Genomic DNA, 24,068 nt, shown 5'->3' on the forward strand with positions numbered 1-24,068 from the left:
CGGGCTCAGATTTTGGTGATACTCTGCGACAATAAAGAATACAAGGGTTAGAGATCTGAGTGGAAGGAGACATCATATTCCGCTGCAACCACTGTAAGGTTTCTCATACTTTATATGTGTTTATTTAATATCGTTTTAGAAGTTCATATTTAGGATGTTAAACAACATACTTGTTAGTAAATCTAAGATCCTAGTAAAATATTTCCAACAAAAATATCATCTTTTCTCCTTCTAAAATACCAAACTACATAAGGGAATACTACTCTCCTTTTCATTCATCTACTCTCTCTATCTCTCCTAAACTATTCATCCTTCATCTTCCTCCTCTCTCTTACCAAACATACCTAAAAGACATTATTCAAATATCCTAACACACAATTATTCCTCCTTCTTGACTACTTCAATCACACCAAAAAAAAAAACAAAAACTTTTAATCTCCTTTTCATCATGATATTAAATTGTAAAAAAAAAAACATTCTCATATTTCTTAATAGACAAAGAAAGTAGCACATGAAAGAGTGTTCGACAAGCTTGTGGTTGAAAGGCTAAACTCAGGCATTTAAGAGTGGTAATTCGTGTTCACGAGTCGTGTTTGTGTCATGTCGTGTCAAGGCATAGGTATTCCCAACAATGTTAAGCACATACTCAACCCATTTATTAATTGTGTCAAAAACTAAGGCTATATTTAGTAGGAAGGAGGGTGAGTAAGATGGATGGAGAGTTTAAAAAGATGGAAAGTAGAAGGGATAAAGAGGACAACTACTCTCCTTCCTATTGTTTGTGTTGACGCTGAAAAGTGACCAACATCAGCTCGCTAGATTAACGAGATGATTAATAAGTTTAAGTAAATAATTTAGAGAGACACACAAAATTTATAGTAGTTCACTCCCCATGTCGAGATGGTAATGGAGTTACGTCTACTTTGAGTTTTTATTTCTCACGAGAATTATAAAAAAAGGCTAAGTGTTTAAGCTCTAGTTTTTAGAGAGAGAAACTAGAGGGAGACGTTCATTAGATGGTATTACATTAAAAGGCTAAGTCTCAGAAGCTTCAATTTCTAGAGAGAGAAATTAGAGAGAGAAGCTCTAACCTTGTGGGTAGTTTTCTGAAGATAAAAAATGAGCTAAAGGAGCTCTCCTAAGTGAGGAGGCCCACAAAAATAGGGAAAAATACAATAAGATGTTTTTTTACCATTGATGATGATCTAATGGTGAAAATTAGCTTCTAGTGGTGATGACTATTTTTCAGAGCCCTGCAGGTCCTGCTACGGGTAACTTGGAGCTTATTTTTGTAACTCCCTTGGGGGTGAAATTTGATGATGATAGCTTCACAATTACATCTGGAGTGTCAGGCATGACTTGATAGAGCATTAAATTAGCTTTAAACGCAAATTGAATTGCATCAATCAAATCAAAATTGAGCGAGTTATGGCTATTTTACTGAAGGTAGTTCATGACCTAAGGCCCAGGTTGACATCCAGCACCTAGGTTGACATCCCAACGTCGAGGTTGACTTACGACGTTAACTTGGATGCTGGGTAAGTGTAAAAACATCCAAGGGGTGTACTTTGAGATGCCTAAATGATATTTTGACATTACTTAGTCAGTTTTTGTGTTCTGACAAAGTTGGTCACCATTTTTTAGAGATGTTGCTATTTTACGGAAATGAGAGACTCAAAACTCTTCATTTCTAGGTGAGCTGGAAATGAGAAATAAAAATTTATGAATTTGACTTCTCTGACTTCATGGATCTTTGTCATTGTAAAAAACTAAACAGACGATCAAAATAGTGTTAAATTCAAATAAGCAAAACCCAGCATACCACGCCATTTGTCAACCTGGGCGCAGGGTACTTACTCCTGAGCTCCTGAGATTTCGTTTTTCATACTTCCAAGGCTTCTGAACTTATGGATGAGGTTTCTTACCTCGTTTTTAACCATTCTAGATTCAATGGTCGCATCAGATTTGGCATTTGAGCAAGTCAGCGTCCCTGGCTGATTGTCAACCTGGTCACTAGGCCTAGCACTAGGTCAACTTGGACGCTGGGCCCTGTTTCCAAGAGCTCAAATCGTAATTTTCTTCCCAAGTTTGCTTGAATCTTTATTATTTCTGATGACAAAAAAATGCCTAGAAGACTTTCTACTGAACTTGATTGGAAATAGGCCAGGTTGAGAATATGCCAACCTAGGCGCTGGGGCTAGCTCCAGGTGTCAACCTGGGCGTTGGGTCCCCCTTTTGGCTTTTTAGAAATTCTGTTTGGTCCCCAAAAATAGTTTAATCTCAATATCTCTTGAAAACAAAGAAGATTCTCAGAAGTGTTCTTGAAAAACTCCAATTAAAATGGCCCAGGTTGACAAAATGTCAACCTGGTCACAAGGCTAGCTAGCCCCAAGTGTCAACATGGGCCCTGGGCCCTATTTTTGTCACCCAAACATAATTGTTTCTTCTCTGAAATGACATATTTTCCAATTTTTGATGAAGACGAAGAAGATGCAAAAGTTTGATCTCCGATCAGATACATGGAAGGCGCCTAGACTGACAGATTGTCAACTTGGGTGTTGGGTGCTTGGAGCCCCAGGGCCCCGGGGTAGGGGTGTTCGCGGTGCGGGTGGTGCAGTTTTTAACTATTTTTTCAAACCAACCCGCACATGCAGTTTTTCCAATTTTCCAAACCGCACCCGCACCGCAATACTAAAAAACCGTAAAAACTGCACCGCAAAAAATGATGCGATGCGGTGCGATTTCTGCGGTTTGAACTATCACGATTTTTTTTTTGAAATCATCATAAAATAATTAAACTATCATTAATATAATTATTCCAAAACACTTAAGAAAATACAACAAACTTGAGACTAATAAAAGTTATAACAGCAATAATAAGTCAATAATCTTTTTAAAGTTTCAACAACACACCTAAATCAAAATAACAAACTTGAAACTAATTAAATTCCAACAATAATATAAATGTACAACTAACATACTTTCAACAATAAATTAAAAATAAAACAAACACAAACTTCCAACTCCAAATTTCAATACACATGTATGGGCTTGGGTTTGTTGCTAAGAAGAGAGAGTTTGTGAAGAGTTATGGATTTTGCCCTAAGATTTATGGGTTTGGGTTGGGCTCATATGTATGGGCTTAATTAAATAAATATAAAAATTGAAATTTTAAAACATGCAGTGCGGTTTGAATCACGGTTTAATAATTTAAAACCGCAAACCGCACCGCACCGCGTGGTTTGGGAAAAATTCAAACCGCAACTGCACCGCGAAGAATTTCAAACCGCATTTTTTTGCGGTGCGGGCGGTTTGAGCAGTTTGATGTACACCCCTACCCTGGGGTGCTCAAAATTAACTTTCTCTAATTCTGATTCTGATGCCTCAAATATTTCTGTGGTATGTCTAGTTGATGTCCCAATGCAACTTTTGACCCATTTGCCCTAAGACGGTCCTAGAGATTGAAACCCTAGTTGGGAATGTGAACTTGGGGACCGGGTAAAACCTTAGGTGCCCAGGTTGGTTTCCAGGTCGTAGGTTCATATAATTTCAGCTCACATGGCTTGGAATAGGTTTCTCCATGTCTTCATGGTACATAATACTGAAAGAAATTGAGTTAGATTCAAATTATTGAAGTCCAAACTTTCATCCTAGAGTTCTCGAAGTCAACCTAAGCGTAGGGCTAGAGACTCCTCCCGATTCGACTTGCTATGACTCGGGACTACTCAACTTCGAGATGTTATCTTTCTTGCCATGTGTCAAACATTGATGTCCACGTCATCATGGCTACTCTTGGTGTTAACATTTACCCCTAAGTCAACTTTACACTTGTGTGAGGTTGACTTAATGACGTGAATTAAGCCCATCTCTCTTAAAACTACCAAGTGCGCATCAATTTAGACAATCTTGGACAATTGTCTCTGTTCCTCAAGCATTCCCACTGAGAGTAGGATTTTGAATCCCCATTCCCTATTGAATAGTGGATTTTGAAATTTTAAGTTGATGACTCATTGAGTGATTTCCTTTGATTTGAGATACTTTTAAAATGTGTCAACATTGGACTATCAACACTTACTCTGATCTTTGGTTGTTGTCTTAGCATTGACTCTCTTGTCACACTGTCTATTTATGTGAATAGTGATGTAGTCTTTGTCTTTTCTTAAGTTGTACCCTTGAAGTCTTGTAGCATTCCCTTGGATGTATTTCAGCGAATGTGGTCTTGTTCATCTCCTCGGTTTGATAGCAAAGGAGCCCTTTGTCAACTCGTTAGCTTTATAGCATCAGAGGCCTTCATCATCTCCTCAACTTTTCAATAGAGGAGGCCTTCATCATTCCCTCAACTTTTCAATGGAGGAGGCTTTCATCATCTCCTCGACTTTACAGTAGAGGAAGCTTAGGGGGTAAATATTATTCGTGTTATCAAAAAGGGGACACATGGCATTCCCAATTCAAGGTTAATCATCTAAGGCCTAGTTAAAGGCCCTACCAAGAAGATAGGCCTAGTCTGTACAGAAGGATGGACCCAAACCCATCCTTAGCCCATTACATACTACTGAGACTGGATCTCTCTGGATTTGTAAGAGCATCCTGCCCTTACAAGAAGGAGCAACTAAGACCCTTTGGATGAGCATCTGGGATACATTTAGAAGTGCATTCCAAGAGGAGCCACGAAGACCTAGTCTAGATGACGTGGTAACCCTCTCACACCGAATTCCACATAATCAGGGGATTGTTCTTTATGTCTGAGCCTAAGAGTGTGCGCACCACCAAAAGAAAAACTAATTTTTGCCTGACGGTCATGATTGTAACACTATTGTACACAGTAGCGACGCACGCAAGCCATCTGTCAAATATCACGTGGTCCCTAGGCATATTGACCAACTTTGCCCCATGGGCCAACCTCTATCCGTGGGCCCAATGTCAAAATATTATATATACTTACCCCATTAGTGGGCCAGGTTTACATGCAAACCCTAGCGTGTCACGGGTATACCCGAACTCAAATCCTAGCCTATAAACACTACATTTATACTCTCATGCAAATGGCTAGAAATTCATTGTGTAAACACTATAACCAGAAGTTAGGGTTTTTAAGCTTGTAGGAACTCCATTGTAATACATCAAGGTGATTTCGCCAAGTATGATTGACTCGTGGACTACAAACTACGTATAAATCTCTATCTCTATTTTCTATTATTTTATTTAATCTCTAAACTCTTATTTTAATCGGTTTGCCACTAGTCACATCAAGACTAAATAAGTCAGCTCTTCCTCACTTACCACCTAAATGAGCGTGGTCTTTAAGCTGGACTAAGGGAACTAAGTGTTTAACATTTCATATTTATGGTATTAAGCAACAAAAAATTCACAATTAATACCTTACTAATAAGGCCATTAGAAGATTTCCCTGTAAAGGACTTTCCCTTCATTGTAAAAGGATCTAGATTTTGGTTCCAACCCTAAATAATGCTAAAATTATTATGAAACTCTATTGTTGTAGTAAATAACTTTTTAAACTTTGATCAATATAAAAAATATTTTTTAAGTGCACTATTATATTTTTTGTAAATATGTTATTTTTTCTTGATATATAATGGATTTTATTATTATTTTTTATTTTTAAATGACTATGATTTAAAATAGATATTGATAATTTCAATGTGAATATTTATATTTGAAGAGGAAAGCAAATTTAGATTTGATGGAATGATTAGAGATCATCACAGTTTTGTGGTGGCTGGTATTTCAGGATTAAAGGAGGGTGTTGTGCTTCCTAAGGTTGCTAATGTTGACCAAAAGTTAATCACTCACTTATTTTGATGATTAACAAATATTTGATTATTATTTGTTACTAATCATTTTGCAAGACAAATTCACAAAATATCAATATTTACCCGGTAAAGTCAAACATAATAAAAGAAGTGGATTCAATAAGTATATCAACTATTTCATACTTTGTAATACCAAAAGTTTCATCAACAGATCAAGAATTCAAGACCATATCCAAAAGAAGACTTCAAAAGCTCAAAGTCAAAAGTCAACTAGAAAGTAAAAAGTAAAAGTCAACTCTCGAAAAATTTTAACTTTGGATCAAAACATGCAAATTAAGTTAGGAAGCTCATCTAAATCAATACTATACACAATCAAATGGTATAAATTTACTTTAGTCTTGTTAAAGCGATTTGCATAGTATATTAGAATTTATAAGTTTAAATATTAACTTGTGCGACAAGTTATTTTTCAAAAATAACATATAATTTTTATAAATTAGATTTTAAGATTATTCATCTTTTAACTAAGATAACACAGCTGGAATTTTTAAAATCGGATAAACGAGCTAAGAGTTATGCACATTTTAAGTAAAAAAAATGATATTTTGCCATTGCCTCATTTTTGGCCTATTGTTTTTCACAGAAACGGTAGACTATTTTAAAAATAGCAAACCGTTTTTCCCAGTATTTCTTTTTGAAAAATGTGCTAATGGCTATAAATGGCTAATTTTTATTCCTACACTATATAAACTCATTTTTCACTCAAAAATCAAGGTTGGTTGAGCTTCTATTCATATTATTATATCATTCTAAGTGTTCTAAGCTAAAAAATTATCATATTTTCATAAACACACTAACCACACACACTTGAACCACACTTGCTCTTATCTTATTAGTGTACTTGCAATTCTCTCTAAAATTTCACATTATATTTCATCTTATTAGAGAGAGTTTGCTTTGTATTTTAAAATCAAATATCCATTGTATTGAGAGGTGAGGTTGGCACGGGTATAAAAACAACTCGATTGTAGGTGAGGTTGACACCGTTTTTGTAAACAATACAAGAAGAGTGAGATCGTCACTACAACAATCTGAGAGTGAGATTGGCACTTCAACAATCCAGTGAGGTTAATAGTCCTTGGAAGAAAATTATTGTGAGAGGTTTGAGAAAAACCTTGGTGAAAAATTTCTTGATTGTAAGGGTTAGTCAAGTCTGTTAACTTGGCTCGATAGTTGAACTCAAAGCTAGGTCCATAGCTTTGAAGACCAAGGACATAGATGGCTTAGTTCTACCGAAACTTGTAAAAATTGAGTTTGCAATTTCTATCCCTAAACTCTTTACATTTCAAGTTTATTATTTGCTTATACTAGTGTTTATCTATGTGATTGCATTAAATTTAAATATTTGCATAAATTGCCTTTGGGATTTTTAAATTTTTAAAAGTAGTTTAAATTTCCAATTCACCCCTCTTAGAAACCTATCTTGGACTAACAACTAAATCTATAACTCTAAAAGAGGTGTTGTTGTTGTTGAAGAGAGATTTCCCAATAGTTAGTAAAGTTAAGACCGATTGCCTGGTATTAATCCAAGCAGTTCGTAGTCCTAAGGTGATGTTATTTACGTTTAGAGATGTTGTGAATGATTCCAAATATCTTTTGAATTCTTTAGTTAATGTTTTGTCAAATTTTATTAAATGTTCCACTAATTAAGTTGCTCATCAAATTACAAGAGCTTCTCATTTAAATGTTGTTAGAATAGTTGCTACAAAAAATAAAAAAAATGAAATTACCGAATTAAAATCTAGTTTGAGTCACAGACTAGGTCACTCTCACAAAACTGCCCAAAATTATGCAAGCAGACTATCAGCCTCATCATTCCCATGATAAAATTACCCAGTCGAACTACTGTATTATAGCTCTATTGCACGATAGAGAACCGTCGAAATACCACATCCAACAAAACACTACTGCTTGGAGTACATATTGTAATATAATTATATCTAACTGTATATAATTTTTTCTGTGAGAAAAATATGTGTTTCTTCCATTAGTTTGGATGCATTATATAGGGAATGCACAAAAGGTAGTAATAGAAAGAAAGATATTTCTAATCATGGGAACAATAGAGCGTGAGATCGTGGGAGCGATGCTAAAAAAGAGGACAAGAAAATGACTATGTTTACTAATTAATTAGACGCATTTAAAAACTATTTTAATTAATTAAATAAAAATAACAATTTAATAAATAATTTTTTTCTAAAAAATAAGGTACACAACAACAACCAACTCGGTCAGACGGATGGCAGCGTGCGCACGTGTGCTGTTTAGGTGAGCCTTTGTGTGACTCATCCCTCTTCTACAAAAGTGGGTACCCTTTGGGGCCCAACCTTGGTGCTCATATCTACACTTTATACGCTTATAAATAAGTGTTCTCGCAATGTGGGACTAGTCCTCTAAGGACTTTAAAAAATTCTAATTTTTGATAATTCACAAATATGTTCCAACAAATGCTAATTGTATTTTTTTGGGCTTTAATATCCGAAGTGATATTTTTGTTATTTTAGACCGGGTTGGTATCAACAATATCATAATTCTTATTATTAGGGAAGTGATTTATTGGCTCAAAGAAGTTTGAGGAGAGAGATGGTCATCTACCACTTTCTTATCTGCGTGCCTTCCTTTTACCTTCTAGTCTAGCTTCTTCTCCTCTTTTTCCTTGTTAGTTTTTTTAGCCATCCTCCTTTTACTGGTGTTCTCCTTGTTTGACTTATTAGTTTGTTTTTTTTGCCTTGGTTTCGTCCTTTGTCTTTGTTTCTTTAGCTGTCTGTGTGATTCTGTTCTCGGTTACGTTCTTTACCCCTTTTTGTTGCCCTGCCCATCTTCCTTTGTGTTCAACTTCCTCTCACCTTTGTGGTTGATTTCTCCTTTTCCTTTCCTTTGTCTTTTCTTATTGTGGTGCTTGTGAAGCTCGTGTTTGGCTTGTTCCTCGTGTGGAGTTGTGAGTTAGTTATGGAGGTAGTTAATGTTGTTATTAAAGGGAGATGTCTATCTTTTAATGAGGCAACATTCTCTTTATCCCCTTGTGTGTCTACTGTTCAAGCATTAACTAGATGTTGCACTTTTGGTTATGTGGTGGCCTCGAGAGTTGTGGAGGAAAGTGCAAGTGCTATGAGAACTTGTTACTAAAGATTGGAAGCGCACTGTAGCAATATCTGAGATCTATTATGATACCTCAAGCTCACAGTATTTTTAATTTAGTTTCGAGAGTGAAGAAGATAGAAACTGTGTATTGGATAATGGCCCATGGTGTGTCAAAGGTTATAATATGGTCTTCTAGGGGTGTTCATTGGACCACATCCAATATTTTTAGGTCTATCCAGATCAGATCCAATTATATATTGGATGTTAGATTTTACCATCCGATCCGATCCAACTAATTCAGTCATCCAATTGATCCAACATCCATTGGATGTTGGATTGGATCGGTTCTATCCATTGGATGTATTTCATATATATTTATTGGTTTTATTTGAGTTTATTCAATATTTTAGACCTATTATTTTTTGGATTGGATCAGATCCATCTAATATTTTAGGTCCAGTATGTATTGGATTGGATTGGATGGATCCCATCCAAGAAAAAAAGAATAAAATTTTATGTTAATTTTTATATATACATATATATTTTACGTATAACAATATAAAATCTAATTACTCATCTAAACTAAATGAAAATACTAATTAGTTCGATTGGATGTTCGATGTATTGGATTTTCGGACACCCCATCCAACATCCGATCCGATCCAATTGGATATTCAAAAATAACATCCAATCCGATCTTATTACAATTGGATATCTAATGTTTGGCAGTCGGTTCTCATTGGATTGGATGATTTATGCACACCCCTATGGTCTTCCATGAGTGGGCTCCTAGTTTTTTTTGTACATTGGCAGGTGGGAAGCTCAAGTTTTGGGTTCAGCTGCACCAACTACCACATGAATATTTCTCCATTGATAATGGTACTTCTCTGGGTTCGCTTGCTGGTTCGGTTGTACATGTGGAGCTTGACGAGGATAGACATGTTATGTAGGATAAGTGGCTTAAAATATTAGTTGTTATTGACATTGAGAAACCACTGTTTTTGGGTTGCTTCATCAATCTCACTAATGGAGAAAAAATGGATCAAGTTCAGTATGAAAAGCTTGGTATTTTTTGTTTTAACTGTGGTCGTGGGCCATCAACACCGTGGTTGCCGCCTCTCAACCTCAAATGTCGTTCTGAATGGACATGGAGTTCTGTTTCCTTTGTATGGGCCTTGGCTGTTCACCACGAAACTGTACGAGGATTATTATTTTTTTTTTGTAAGAAGTGACGTGAAGTCACTGCCACAGGGTCTAGCAGTGCTGCTGAAGGTGGTAGGTCGGTCACCGTATCTCTGACGGTACTTGCGAGTAACTCTGGCGGTGGCAAGATTGGGACACAGCTGGGTTCGGCTCCACCTGGTTTGAGGAAAAGCAAGATGGTGTCCCATAGTCCTCGGGCAGTGAATAAAAAACAAGTTTGTGTTCCCAAAACCATTAATAAAAAGCTTGATAATGCTCTTTCCATTTTTATTAATGGCAAGGGTGCTCAACGAAGAAATGATAAAAGTGGTTCTGAAGCTATTCTTGATATATTGATTTCAAAAGATAACTGTTTGAATGTGTACGCTATTGATGAGCTGGCGAAAGGAAAAGGTGTGGATCACGTGAGCAATGTGTCTCCCTCTAAGCCTGGTGGGCCCGAAAGTTTAGATAAAAATAAAAGGATTGGGTTGGCTCTATTGGGTCATGCTATTGGGTCTAAAAGTAATTTTATTTACGGGCAGGAGGTTAGTTTCATTGGGGATGAGAGTAGGGCCTTGTCCAATTTTTTTAGGCCCAAGAAACATTTTTACAAGAATTAAAAAATTTGGAGAGATGGATGTTTATGAGATAAAGAAGATAGGAGGGGATATTGGAGCCCAACCCACTTTTGAGCAAAACGAAAGAACTACCCCACTAAAGAAACGAAAGCTTATTGAAAGTTCCATTTCTGTGTGCTCTATACCGATGAAAATTCATTGTCAACACCCAGGGGTCATTCGTCATTTTCCTTGAGACAATGATGGGTCAGAACAAGATTTGGAGGTTAGTAGCCGTTCCACCTATGTTACTAAGGATAATGGTGAGGCTTGTGGAAGACCATTGGGAGTTTGCTCTATTAACAATATTGCTCTGGCTTCGACTGTGGCTGAAGATACTGGTTCGCGTGTGTCGGCTGGTAATCCTGTGGAAGAGGATAATTCATATCCTCCACAGGAGCCATGAGGGGCGTGGCTTGAAACTGTAAAAGGTTGGGACAGACCTCTACAGTTCACAAATTTAAGGCCCTAGTTTGGTCGTGCAGTCTTGAATTTATTTTTCTTTTTGAGCTAAAAGTTGATGCTTCACTGCTGGTACATCTGTTTAAAAAATTTCACTTTTATTTTAATATTACTGTGCCCGCTGGTGGTACTGCAGGTGGTATAATTCTGGCTTGGAAATTGGGTTTTGTTTTTTAGACTATGTCATGCTCCTGTAACCATATCTCAAGGCTGATGTATTCGGACCCTCCCGCTCACCCCTGGCTCCTCACTTGTGTGTACGACCCACCGTATTTTCATGCAAAAAAGTTATTTTGGTCTGAAGTCATGAAAGAGGAGTATAAATTTGGCAACTTGTGGTTGATCTTGGGCGACACTAACTTTGTTCTTAATGAGTCAGAAAGGGAAGGTTCCAAGGGGATAGATTAGTTCATTCCTTTTATTGTTGAACTGATGAACTAACTTAGGATAACCATCGTTTGGGTATTGGACAAGGGGGTAGTTAATGAAGGTTGAATTAATTTGTTCCCAAAATTTATATTGCGCTCATCCCAAACTTGTAATTCAGATCATAGGCCTTTGTGCCTTTCCTTTGGAGGGGATGACGAGAAGTTTAAAAGAAACTTTAAATTTGAAGAAGGTTGGACCCGAGATGAGAGAAGAAAGTTGGTTGTTTCCCAAGCTTGGAATTCTATCGCACATCATTAGGCCCCGGCCAGGGTGTTCAAAAAGATTAGAGCAACTCAAGTTGCCTTGCTAAATTGGCACAAATGCCAGTTTGGGAAAATTGACGCTACTATAAAAGAGTTAGAATGCAAACTTGATCATCTTTAAACATTGCCCATTGATGCAAACTTGATCATCTTTAAACATTGCCCATTGGATCTTAAGATTGGAAGGCAGAGCTTGAGGTCAGGCGCCCCCTGAATAAGTCGCTTGAAAGGAAGAAACTTTATTGGAAACAAAGGACACGTGTCTCTTGGTTGAAAGAAGGGGATAAATGCTCCAAGTTTTTCTTATTGTCTGCGACTATAAGAGGGAGGCGTAATGTTACCTATAGCATCTTGGACATGAATAACATCTGGCTCTCAGAGCGAAGTGCCATTGGAAAAGAGTTCACTAGTTTTCTTAGTGAAATCTTCTCAGCATCTGGCTCAGATCAAGATCTTAATTGTGCAAATATTATTACTGTTAAGCTCTCCTCTGTGGAGAGGGAGAATCTGATATGGGTCCATGATCTTGATGAAATTCGAAAAACTTTGTTCACTATGGGCAACCATAAGGCCCTTGGTCTGGATGGTATGTCAGCCATTTTCTTTAAGCATTATTGGGATTCAGTGGGTGAAGATTTTTTTGATGCATTCTTGGATTTCTTCACCTCTGGAACGATGCACAAGGGGGTGAATACTACTAATTTAGTGCCCATTTCAAAGATTCAGAACCCGAAGAGAGTTCAACATTATAGGCCTATATCCCTATGCAACATTTCATATAAGGTCGTTTCCAAAATAATTGCAAACAGGATAAAACCTTTACTCCCACGACTTATTTGTTCTACCCAGGCTGCTTTTGTGCATTGCAGAAGCATCCATGAAAACAATGTGATTATCCAAGAAATCATTCATTTGTTCAATAGGAAGAAGGGCAAAGAAAGTTTTTTTGCAATTTAAATTGATCTGATGAAAGCCTATGACAAGATGAGCTGGCAATTTATTGACCATGTTCTGTGTTGCTATGGGGTTTTGGGGCCTTCCTTAATTGGGTCTCCTAATGTATTTCAACTACGTCTTTGAATTTGTGCCTCAATGGTGGTCAAGTTGGGAAAATTGCTCCGACGTGTGGCCTTTGTCAGGGAGACCCTCCCTCCCCCAACCTGCTTATTTGGGCGACAGAGATTCTGTTGAGACTTCTTGATAGAGCCATGGGTAATGGTAATATCCAAGTCATTAATCTTTCTCGGGGCGGCCCTACTCTTTCCCACATTTTTTTGCAGATGATTTAATCTTGGTGGGTAGGGCCTCTCTGGTTAAAGCAAAATGATACTGGGATTGCCTTGAGAAGTTCTGTTCTTGGTCAGGAAAACAGGTTAACAAACTCCAATCTTATATTTTCTTTAGTAAAAATACCCCTGAGATCTTAAAATAAGGGATTCGAGATGTCTTGGGATTTGGAGGGCTGGAAGGGAACGTAAAATATCTAGGGCTCCCCTTATTCTGATCTAGACAAAAGGATGTTGATTTCAATTTTGTTGTAGAGAACTTTACCTCAAAATTACAGGGTTGGAAAGCTAAAACACTCTCGAAAGTGGGTCGTGCTACACTTATCAAATTTGTGGGCTTGTCCATGCCTATGTATGCGATGCAAACCACCAAACTCTCTAATAGACTTGTCTCAAGGATATATGGCTTGGTGCATGACTTTTGGTGGGGCTTTGAGAAAGGGAACCGAGGTATCCGGTTGAAAGCCTGGAATAAGATTTGCCTTCCCAAATCTAGAGGTGGTCTTGGATTTTGTAAAATAAAGGAGATGAATTTAGCCTTCCTAGCTAAGTGGAGGTGGAATTTACTATGCGGGAATCAATCCATTTGCTGTGAAATCTTAAGAGCCAAGTATCTCAAAGGAAAGGAGTTTTTTGGGTGTAAGTACAAGAACTCAGATTCCTAGTTTTGGAAAAAAATATGGTCAAAGCTAGTGTCCTCTGAGAGAAAGAGCTTGTAAAGTGGTCTCCAATGATAGAGATACCAATATCTGAGAGGATTCGTGGGTGACCCATAGTAAAACCTTTTACCCTAAGTCCAATGGTCACCCTGATTATGGCGTGAGAAAGGTGGTAGACCTTTTGACTGACACAAGAGATTTGGACATTCAGAAAATGAATTGCCTGTTTGATAGTGAAACTATTTCTGCTATTCTAAAAAGGGGTAGACCCTCTAGTCAAGGGAAAGATAATTGAGTTTGGACAAAAGAGCGTAACGAGAAGTTCTCTTGTAAATTGGCCTATCTTATTCATGTTGGGGATTATTTTACCAGGATCTAGATTTACTAACATGTATGTTAATTAATACCCTAAATATGAATTCTCTAAAACAATAGAATCTAAACACATATAAAGTTAAAAAAACCTTACATTGGTTGCAGCAGAATAATATATCTCCTTCCACTCAGATCTCTAACCCTTGTTCCAATCTATCACAGAGTATTATCAAGATCTGAGCCCGATTCTCCTTGAAGTGTTGGATTATTCACAGTCTTACACACTATGATTGAGTACTTGACTTGCTATGGGTGGGCATGTACTCTTTCACTATAAGGCTTGAAAATTTGAAGAGAAATAGAAAGAGATTCGAATTCTATAGAAGGAGGTTCTCAAGTTTCTAGTTGTCTGACAAAGAATGAAAACTAGGTAAACTTAGGGTTGGATGAGAATGAGAACCATCTTATTTCGTATATAGGATTTCTCCTAGGATTAGATTAAAATTATATGGCATTAAAAATGATAAATAAATGGCTAAATATACCCTTAATCGGTCGATCATAGGATGGACCCCACTAAATTAGAATTTTACATTTTTAATCAATAATTTATCCTTTCTTTCACTAATGCTATATTTTCTAATTTCCTTTAAATGTCAAAACTATTTATTTTATAATTAAAATTAATTATCAAATAAAATTGTCATTTAACTTATTTATTAATTAGACTTAATAAAGTCTCTTAATTAACAAATAAACCTTAAAACCTCTTTTCTTCACAATTAAGTCATTGCTTAGTGAAAATTCATAAATAAGACATAGTCTAATTTTAGAATTATAATGGATTAATTAAAATCAATTAAATGAGTCTGCAAGCAGTATTATCTCAACTAGTGTGAGGACCATGGGCTTATATAACCAAGCTTCAAATAAGTAGATCTAGAATGGGGTTTTTTCTATTTTGGGTTAAAATTACCTTAAATATACATTTATACTACCATAAGCAAAAATAAACATTTATATTGTTTATTAATTTCAAATATACTATTTTCAAAGTTTCTTATTTACAAAAATACACTTGAAAACTCCCCCAGATGCGCAAGGAGATGTGTGGCACACATGTAGCTATGTGGGCGAGTGAGACTCACACGCGAGTGAGGGACAAAGCATTCAGACTTGCCTGACGCTCACAAACTGTAGCGTCAGAACGCAGCAGTGGTTGCCACGTGGCGAATTCGGACAAAATAAATTTTAACGTATAAGGCTTCTTTTCTCAGTGCAAAACAACTAAACAACAACACAAAAACAACTAGAAAACAACTTAACCATATCATATAAATCAATTAAAGTTTATCATATTATGCAAACAAAAATAAATTTATAAGACAAAAACTTTAAAAAATACAATACTGAAATAACTTAATAGCAACGAATAAACAACACGATAACAATTTTATTTTAATATAAAAATTAATTGAGCATCAACACTTACGCCAACTTAAAAAATAAAATAAAAACAACACACAAATAAAAATATATATACATTTATTTCTCTTAGTTAAACAACTAAATAACAATAATAAAAAAACAACTCCATAAACTCCACTACAATATGCAAATTACATAAGCATAAAAATAACTCTAAAAATGTAAAAAAAAAACATCACTAATGTATAAAATAAAATAAACATGTGTATATATTTATTTTTATTTGGTTGAATAACTAAATAACAACAAATAAATAACTGCATAACAACTTACTATAATATGCAAGTTAAATAGGCATGAAAACAACTTCATAAATTACATAAGATCTAAGAAAAAAATACACAAATAATCTATAAAATAAATTTAAAAACAACTACATAACACTTGTATACCAACTTAAAAATATATCTACATATTAAAAAAAATAAATCTATACTCATTTTTCTTTTTGTTAAACAACCTAATAGCAACGAATAAACAACACAGTAACAATTCTATTTTAACATAAAAATCAATTGTACATCAGCTAATAGTGTATAAAATATGAAAGAAACCAACAAACAACAAAAAGTATGAACCATGAAAAACTAAAACATAAACTATTTTTCTCTTGATTGAACAATTATATATGAAAAAATAAAATAACTAGATAACAACTTCATATTAATACGTAAATTAATTAATTAACAACGCATTGCATTAACTCAAAAGAAATTCAAAAATCACTGATATAAAATCTTTAAGAAAAAAGTAAAAGAAACTACAAGATACTAGTGCATCAACTTAAAAAAATTATATACCCATAAAAAAGTAAACATATATTCATTTAATTTTTTTACGTAGTTAAACAACTAAATTACATCGAGCAGATAATTAGATAACAACCTATTCTAATATGAAAAGTTATTAGACATCAACATGTGGTGTTAACTTGAAAAACACAAATAATCTTAGAAAAATAACACAACAACAATCTTTATATATGTTTCCATATAAAATTAAACATATATATATATATAGTTTTTCTTAGTTGAACAACTAAATAACAATAAATAAATAAATATATAATAACTCCACTGTAACAGAATATTTAAATAGCATCATAAAATAACTCCAAATACACTGCTCAATCATTAATTCATGTATAGTGGCTTCAACTTTCTTAAAAGACTTTGAAACATTTTCTTGTACACTTTCAATGTTTGCAACTCACTTCATTCTACCAAAGGAATAGAAATGAACAACAAGTTTATTCTGATCAACTTTGAAGTTCATCATCACTAGAAATCAAGTCCTGCAGCAGTTAAAACAACATCAAAACAACATTAAACAAACTATAAAACAACTTTCTGCTATGATTTTTTTTTTTCAAATGAATGAACAACAATCAGAGAACATTTCAAACAAGACAAATTAAAAAAGTAAATTATAAACCTTGACAATATTTTTCTTTGAAAGCTTCAACTTGTCAACAACGTCAGAGGTCTTATCATGCACCTAAATATATTAGGATGACAAAATTAATAAAACAATGAACCAATAAAAATACGATTAATAGCTATATAATACTACAATATATCATGTACCGAACAACATTAAAACAACAATATAACAACTAAAAAATAATGTAATTTATAAAATTTAATAAACATGCAACTAAAATAATTCCAATTCAAATTCAAATACAATTGATAAATGTAAGACGTAGCCTAATGATCTAGTTTTTTAAAAAAAACTTAAGAACCTTAGAATAAGAATCGTATAATAACTAAATTAAAACTAAAAAATAACTAATTAGAAACAGAAAAAAATGAGAGACATAAACCATTTAAGGTTAACTAAATACATCAGAAAAAAAAATATAAACATAACAAAACAAGTCTTTGAAACTAGATAAAGACAACAAAAACTAATACATTAATCTTTAAAGTTGTAACCTTATCATCATTACCTCACATTTTTCCCTGAAAAGCCTCTTCAATGTATGACTTGGTGAAACAGCAACAATAAAAAAAATTAAAAGATGAAACAACTATGAAACAACTTATAAACAACGTTAAATCAACGTAACCATTAAAATATTTAGATAAAAATTTTTATTCATAAAAAAGATAAAATATACACTACTACAAAAAGTATGATTCTCGTCGGTTTTTAAGTGTCATTTAATGAATTTACGTCGGTTTAAAAAACCGACGTATATACCGTAGTCGCAAATAGTTTTTTATTAGCGTCATTTTTGAAACGACGCAAAAAACAATTTTCTACATTTACAAACCGACGCAAAATATTTTCTTTTCTATTTTATTTTCTGCGTCGGTTTAGAAATAACGCTAAATTGTTTATGACATTTTAAAACTGTCACAAAAAACTTATTACGTCGGTTTAAAAATGTCATATCTATTACGAAAATATTTTGTTTTTTTACGTATTGCGTCGCTTATAAAATGAAGCACAAATATAAATAAAGAAAAATTGCAAATTTTTCATACAATTTTTTGCACCTACATTATCAAATTTTAGAATTATTCTTTATAATAGTAAATACATAATACCAAAAAAAAAAGTTAATTTTTAAAACTTACATAAAATTAGCAATCGATTATATTAACTAATCACACAATACCAATAACATTGTGTGTGTATTTGATCTGTATTATACAATAATAAACAACTCTATTATTTATAAATTGATCGAGATGATATAAATTTAATGATAGTCATATGATTGAAATAACATTAGACAACAAACTACAGATAGACTTAAAAAAAAAATAGGCATAACAGACAGTGGGTAAGAACATATTTTGATAATGAACATACATTCTGGAACATCTGTTCTTGTTGGCACAACAATTTGAAGTAGAACTACTTTATCACGCCAGCTTGGATTCTCCTCTAGGAACTTTTCGAAAGCCAAAATCTTCTGTGGGATTCCTTTGATCATGTCAAGACGATCAACACCCAACATCACCTGTCCAACAGTTTAATAGCAATGAATTCTAAAAGGAAAAGATTAGCTCAAAAACAATTACAGGTCTTACATGAGCTCAAGAACAAGTGAAGAAGCTCCCCCACCACCATTGCATATGGCACCAACCCCGTACTTTACATTTTAATGTCTCAGTACCTGCAACAACATTATTCATTTCAGAAATTCCAACAAGTTAAATACACTAGAGAGAGCAAATTTACCAATGTCTTTTAAATCCACCGCAACTAAACTCTCAACAGATATTTAAAAGAATGTCACTTCGCATGTCTATTATATTTTAGAGAATGTAACCATACATATGATTATGGATAATGATTTTGGATCAATAAGAGAACACCTAAACAAAACCAGAGAACTATATAATGAAATTAGAACATCAAACTAGGTACGCAGAGCTAGGGATGAGAATCTTATAAATTACCTCTAACAATGTGACCAAGATACTAGCTCCACTGTATCCAAGTGAGTGTCCCAATGATACAGCCCCACCATGTACATTAAGGCATTCTTGAAATACGTGAAAATTAGAAGGGAAAAAATGTAGATAAAGACATTGAGCAAAATGAATAAAATCAAATGAAAGTGGACAAATAAAACATACTATAGCAATTGTAGAAAATGTAGGAATAATTAGATTTGAAATAGCATATATTTTAGACTTATAGCACGCTAAACCAACTTGAAACAAATGATCTAGTTTTCTACTAACTTACAGGATTACAACCAAGCAGCTTTTGATTGGCTAGAGCTATAACCTGGAGAGGAAAAGAACAAAATATAAATGAATGAAACTAAGAAAAAAAGCTTACTAAATCAGGAACAGTAGAGAGATTATAAGTACTAAAATCTTACAAAAAAATGCTTATTTCATAGTAATCAATCTGAGAAGCATCTAAACCAGCATTTAAAATGGATTTTGGAATCACAAGGGCTGGAGCAATTGTGAAGAATTCAAGTGCCTGCAAAGATAATCTTCTTTGAGCTATGTTTCAGCAACAGTAAAATAGAATTAGGAAGCCAATACATTTGTAAGAGTACCTAAGCTACATTAGCAAATCTCTTAATCTTTGCAATTACTTACAATCCAAGTTGAAGTGCTTTCTCTCCACTCACTAGGACTAATGCAGCCGCACCATCACTATTCATGATAAAGGAACCAAACCATATTAAGGCTACTTAAAATCTGCAACCCTAGAATATAAACCAGTTTTGTTGTAGTATAAACTACAAGAATCGCAGTTACTAAACCAGTTGCTGAAATGTATATTAATATGTAGACAGTACAAGCCTCAAAACAGAAGACACAAGAAACAACATATCCAATTGCATTACCACACTTAAAACAAAATTACTTTCTATTTTTTGGTTGGGGGAGAAAGAGGGGGAACCTTATGATAGAAGCATTGCCAGCTGTAACAGAGCCCCTGCTCTACTTGAAATTCGGTCTGAGTTTTCTCAATTTTGCAGCATCGAACTATGAAGGGATACAAAAGAAAAAGCAATATGAAGCAAGGATTGAGAAATCTGACTTAAAATATAATTTGAACTATAGAAGCTTTTGGTGACATGAAAATCAATAATAATCCAAGTTTGCAAAATTTGGTATTTACCATTTAGTATCAAGATCACCCATATCCCAATATTAAAAAATAAACGAATGGACCATAAGAAATCCTAGTACCTAGAAGCAATCAGAGAAGAAACTTCTAGTTGTGGAACAAAACTTTCTTTCAAATGGGCAAGCAGAAAAGAAATATGGATACTGAAATGACACTAATTCTAATATTTGCATTGTGAAAAAGCAATAGAAATTACAACAGTAGCTTATGTAATTTACTTTTAAAAGAACAATTTACTATTTCTATTATATGTACTACGTACATACCTTAGACCTTCATCCTTATCAATGTCAACAATTATGGATGGCTTCCCTCGCCCCCAGGTACTTTAACCTACAGAAAATTGTGAACTAAAATTGATGTTCTAAAGTTAATTTAAAACCAATTAAAATTTTTGTAATATATAAAGAAGTAATTTCTTGAGGTTTTATTTAATGAAGAAGTTTTTTTAGGTATAAAGAAGTAATTTCTTGATATGAATAAATGAAACACAAAGGGAAGAATAACGATACCTTTACAAAATACTCATGGTTCCAAACTTCCAAAATCAACATTTTATGCAATGCATTCTGTACCACAAAGTCAAATATTTGATTCCATATTAGATTCAAATTATCATTAAGAACCTAATGAAAGAAAGAAAAAAGAAAATGAGAAAAACATACAATTTTTTACAGACAAGCTTTTATATATAGAAACCAACACTGAAAAAATCTCATCCTAGTTTTGACTTTTGTACCAGACTTTTTCATTGTGAGAATAACATAAGGATCGACTTTTCCCAACAAATCCATTATCGGTAAATCTTCAGATTTAATTTCAATCTCTGTCTCAAATTAATTCTCATAAAATTAGGGCTATTAAGTTGAAGAATTCCTTCATGTGAGTTGGGTAGTTGAAAAGCTTTAATTTTTAAAACATTTCTATTAGTAAAAATCTTCCACAGTGTTGGGTTTTTTTTAGGTTCATAAAAAAAATTGCACTTGAGCTATGGCATGACTGAGAGAGAGAGAATAATGCAGAGAAAACAAGAGAGAAAGAGGGATACTTACGGAGGTCAAGGAGATCGAGACCACAACAGCGTGAACGTAGGGGACTTACGACGCCGACGGAGGAAAAATCTGAGGCACAGTAGAGCATAATTGCGTGAGCTGAGGAGAAAAATTTTGTCTGCAAAATTGCGTGACCTTCGGAGCTGAGGCGGCTGACCAAAATGGGTTCACGCAGAATGAAGGAATGATTTTGGTCTGTAAGAAATTTGGGGGTAAGTGAACCTAAGAGGGTTTCCGTCATTTTCTCACTTAAGCAAATCCTTTACCGTCGGTTTAAAAACGACACACAAAGAATTTGTGAGGCTTGTAAAATGACGCTAATTATGTATTTTTTTTAATCATTATACTTTTTTCGTCAGTTATCTAATTTGTGAGGGATATACAACCGACGCAAATCATTTATTATTTGTGTCATTTTACAAACGACGAATATCTTTAATATGGTACTATTCACGTCGGTCAACGCGATGAAGAGTCGCGTTAAATCAACGTAACCATTAAAATATTTAGATAAAATTTTTTATTCATAAAAAAGATAAAATATAGATCAGCAAAAGTAATATCTAAACAATACCATGAAAATGCTAACTTAAAGTTGAAATAAAATTACATTTGAATGTGCCTTATTCCTTTAAGCTAGTAAAGAATTCTCTTGGGCATTTCATCAAACACCTAGCAAGTGTACTTTTATATGTATATATATAAGAACTCAACTAACAGAATAAGAACAAAATTCCTAAAATCTGTAAGAAAAATAGAAAAATCAATAATAAATAAGCAAATAAACAACAAACTCTTATAAAAACTATCAAATCTAAACTTTTATTTTTGTAATTTTAGCAAAATGAGAAGAAGAAGAAGAAGAAGAAGAAGAAGAAGACCTTACAAACATCGATTGAACGACAATGGTGGCTTGAGAAGAGGCTGATGACGAGAAGCTACATATGGTGATTGTGCGAAGACGAGTGTGAAAGCTCGATAAGCTTGATGAGAGAGTAAGAGAAGACTTGTTGAACCCAGATTTGAATGAGTTTAGATATGAGGAAGAAGAACAAAAGATAAATATGTAATTATAAAACTTTAAAAAAGTATTAAAGAAAATTTTAAAAAGTAAAAATGTTAAAAATTAGAAAGGATAATATAAATGTTAAAAATTGGTCAAAATAGTCATTTTGTGTAAAAATTCCATCTAGAATTTACCAAGTAAATTCTCCAACTTATTAATTTCTCCTTGTGCCACTATAGATAAAGAATTACACTCTTAATTATATAGAACACTCTCTATGTTCCACGATATAGATACGTTATGAATTTTCTATCGTTTTAATCCCAATAATCAAAGATCCTCTATAAATGATTTACATCAAGTAAGGACAAATTTACCGTTCCACCCCTCAATGTATTTTATTCTTAAAATACTTAACTTCCTATAAATGATACTTCAGTAAACTAATATAATTATTGAAATAAGAGCTCTTTTATTTTTCTCTATTAAGTCAAGCTCGAAAGAAATCATCATTTCACTTCTATGTCTAGATAGAAGCTATAGATTTCGTATATATGATTAGCATTCGCACTCAATTATACCATCATGTTCCCAAGATGTATGTGTTACCTGAACCAATTGGTAGGCTTTAACGAACAACTCTAAGAACATAAATAACACTCTTGAGATCAAATTTAACCATATCAAGATTAATATCTTTTGATTTAAGATCAACCAGTGATATTGACTTAAAAAGATATAACGGTAAGATTATAATATCTTTACTAAGATCAATATCGGTCCCAGTCCAATGTATACTCCATACATCTGATACTAGCATACTTTGACAATGTCCTGGAAAGAACATAACACTTATCCAAGGTGTAAGTAAAACTTTATCGCTGATTATTACATTGGTGTAAATCTAGTGCACTGATGAATCATGGGACATAAACTTTTGAAGCATATAATCACAATTACCTTCCATTGTGTTGTGATTACTGTAATTGTGAATTATAATATATTCTGAATTTAGCAAAAATTGTATATTAAACCATAAACATAAATAATACATGTAAAAATAAATGACTTCTAATCTTCTATTAATAACAAATAAGATTATATTAAAATGAGTTTTATTTAGGGCATAAAATCCCAATAGTTCAAGCTTTACATAGAGCTCCACTGTGTGAGGTTGCCCCGTCCATGTGGAATAAACTCTAGAATAGTAAAATTTTAGAGAGGCATAAGATTTTTTAATGGTGTATATTGTCTAAAGCCCTCCCGACCATCGCGATTCTTAATAAAAGACTACAAGTTGAAGATGTTAATTGCCCTTTGTGTAGGGTGGAGGAAGAATCTTTGGAGCACCTATTTCTCAAATGTGATCCGACTTTCTATTTGTGGGGATCTTCTCCGTGGGGTATATTTCTAGTGTTTGATTCAGGCATCCGTATGTGAGAATAGGTCAAGTTTATTTGGAGTCTTAATAATAGGGGCATCAATGTTTGATGAGGTCTTTATACATGCTTCTATTGTAATTGATACTATATGACGAGTACGAAACAAAAAGGTTTATAATCTTAAGTTGCTTAGTATGAATCATTGTCTTGACTATATTCGTTATTCTTATGCAGACTTGAGAGCTACTCTTATTTCCACTCCCTCTCCTTTCCAAGTGGAGGTTTGACGCCCTCCTCCTCAAGATTGGATCAAACTGAATTGTGATGTTAAAGATTCGAAAGCTCGTGTATAGCGGTTGTTGCTAGAAACTATTTGGGTGAGATGATCTGGGTTAGCA

At 33.9% G+C, this 24,068-nt stretch overlaps 1 long non-coding RNA gene across 8 annotated transcripts; it reads right to left on the reverse strand.

Annotated features, from left to right (window-relative positions):
* Positions 1-16,659: 16,659 nt before the first annotated feature.
* LOC115702233 (uncharacterized) lies at positions 16,660-23,601 on the reverse strand. Of its 8 annotated transcripts, none has more exons than XR_009684539.1 (11): positions 21,283-23,601; positions 20,743-20,799; positions 20,497-20,580; positions 20,000-20,085; positions 19,650-19,749; positions 19,464-19,570; positions 19,325-19,366; positions 19,033-19,118; positions 18,661-18,746; positions 17,051-18,618; positions 16,660-16,910 (listed from the first exon to the last, which is right to left on the reverse strand). It is a non-coding gene; the product is annotated as an uncharacterized LOC115702233 (long non-coding RNA). The 8 variants fall into 8 exon arrangements; XR_009684536.1 differs by having other exon boundaries at positions 20,497-20,563; positions 21,283-23,599; XR_009684537.1 differs by having other exon boundaries at positions 19,693-19,749; positions 21,283-23,599.
* Between the last annotated feature and the right edge of the window lie 467 nt (positions 23,602-24,068).

This window comes from Cannabis sativa, chromosome 9, assembly GCF_029168945.1.
Source record: "Cannabis sativa cultivar Pink pepper isolate KNU-18-1 chromosome 9, ASM2916894v1, whole genome shotgun sequence".
NCBI classification, from domain to species: domain Eukaryota; kingdom Viridiplantae; phylum Streptophyta; class Magnoliopsida; order Rosales; family Cannabaceae; genus Cannabis; species Cannabis sativa.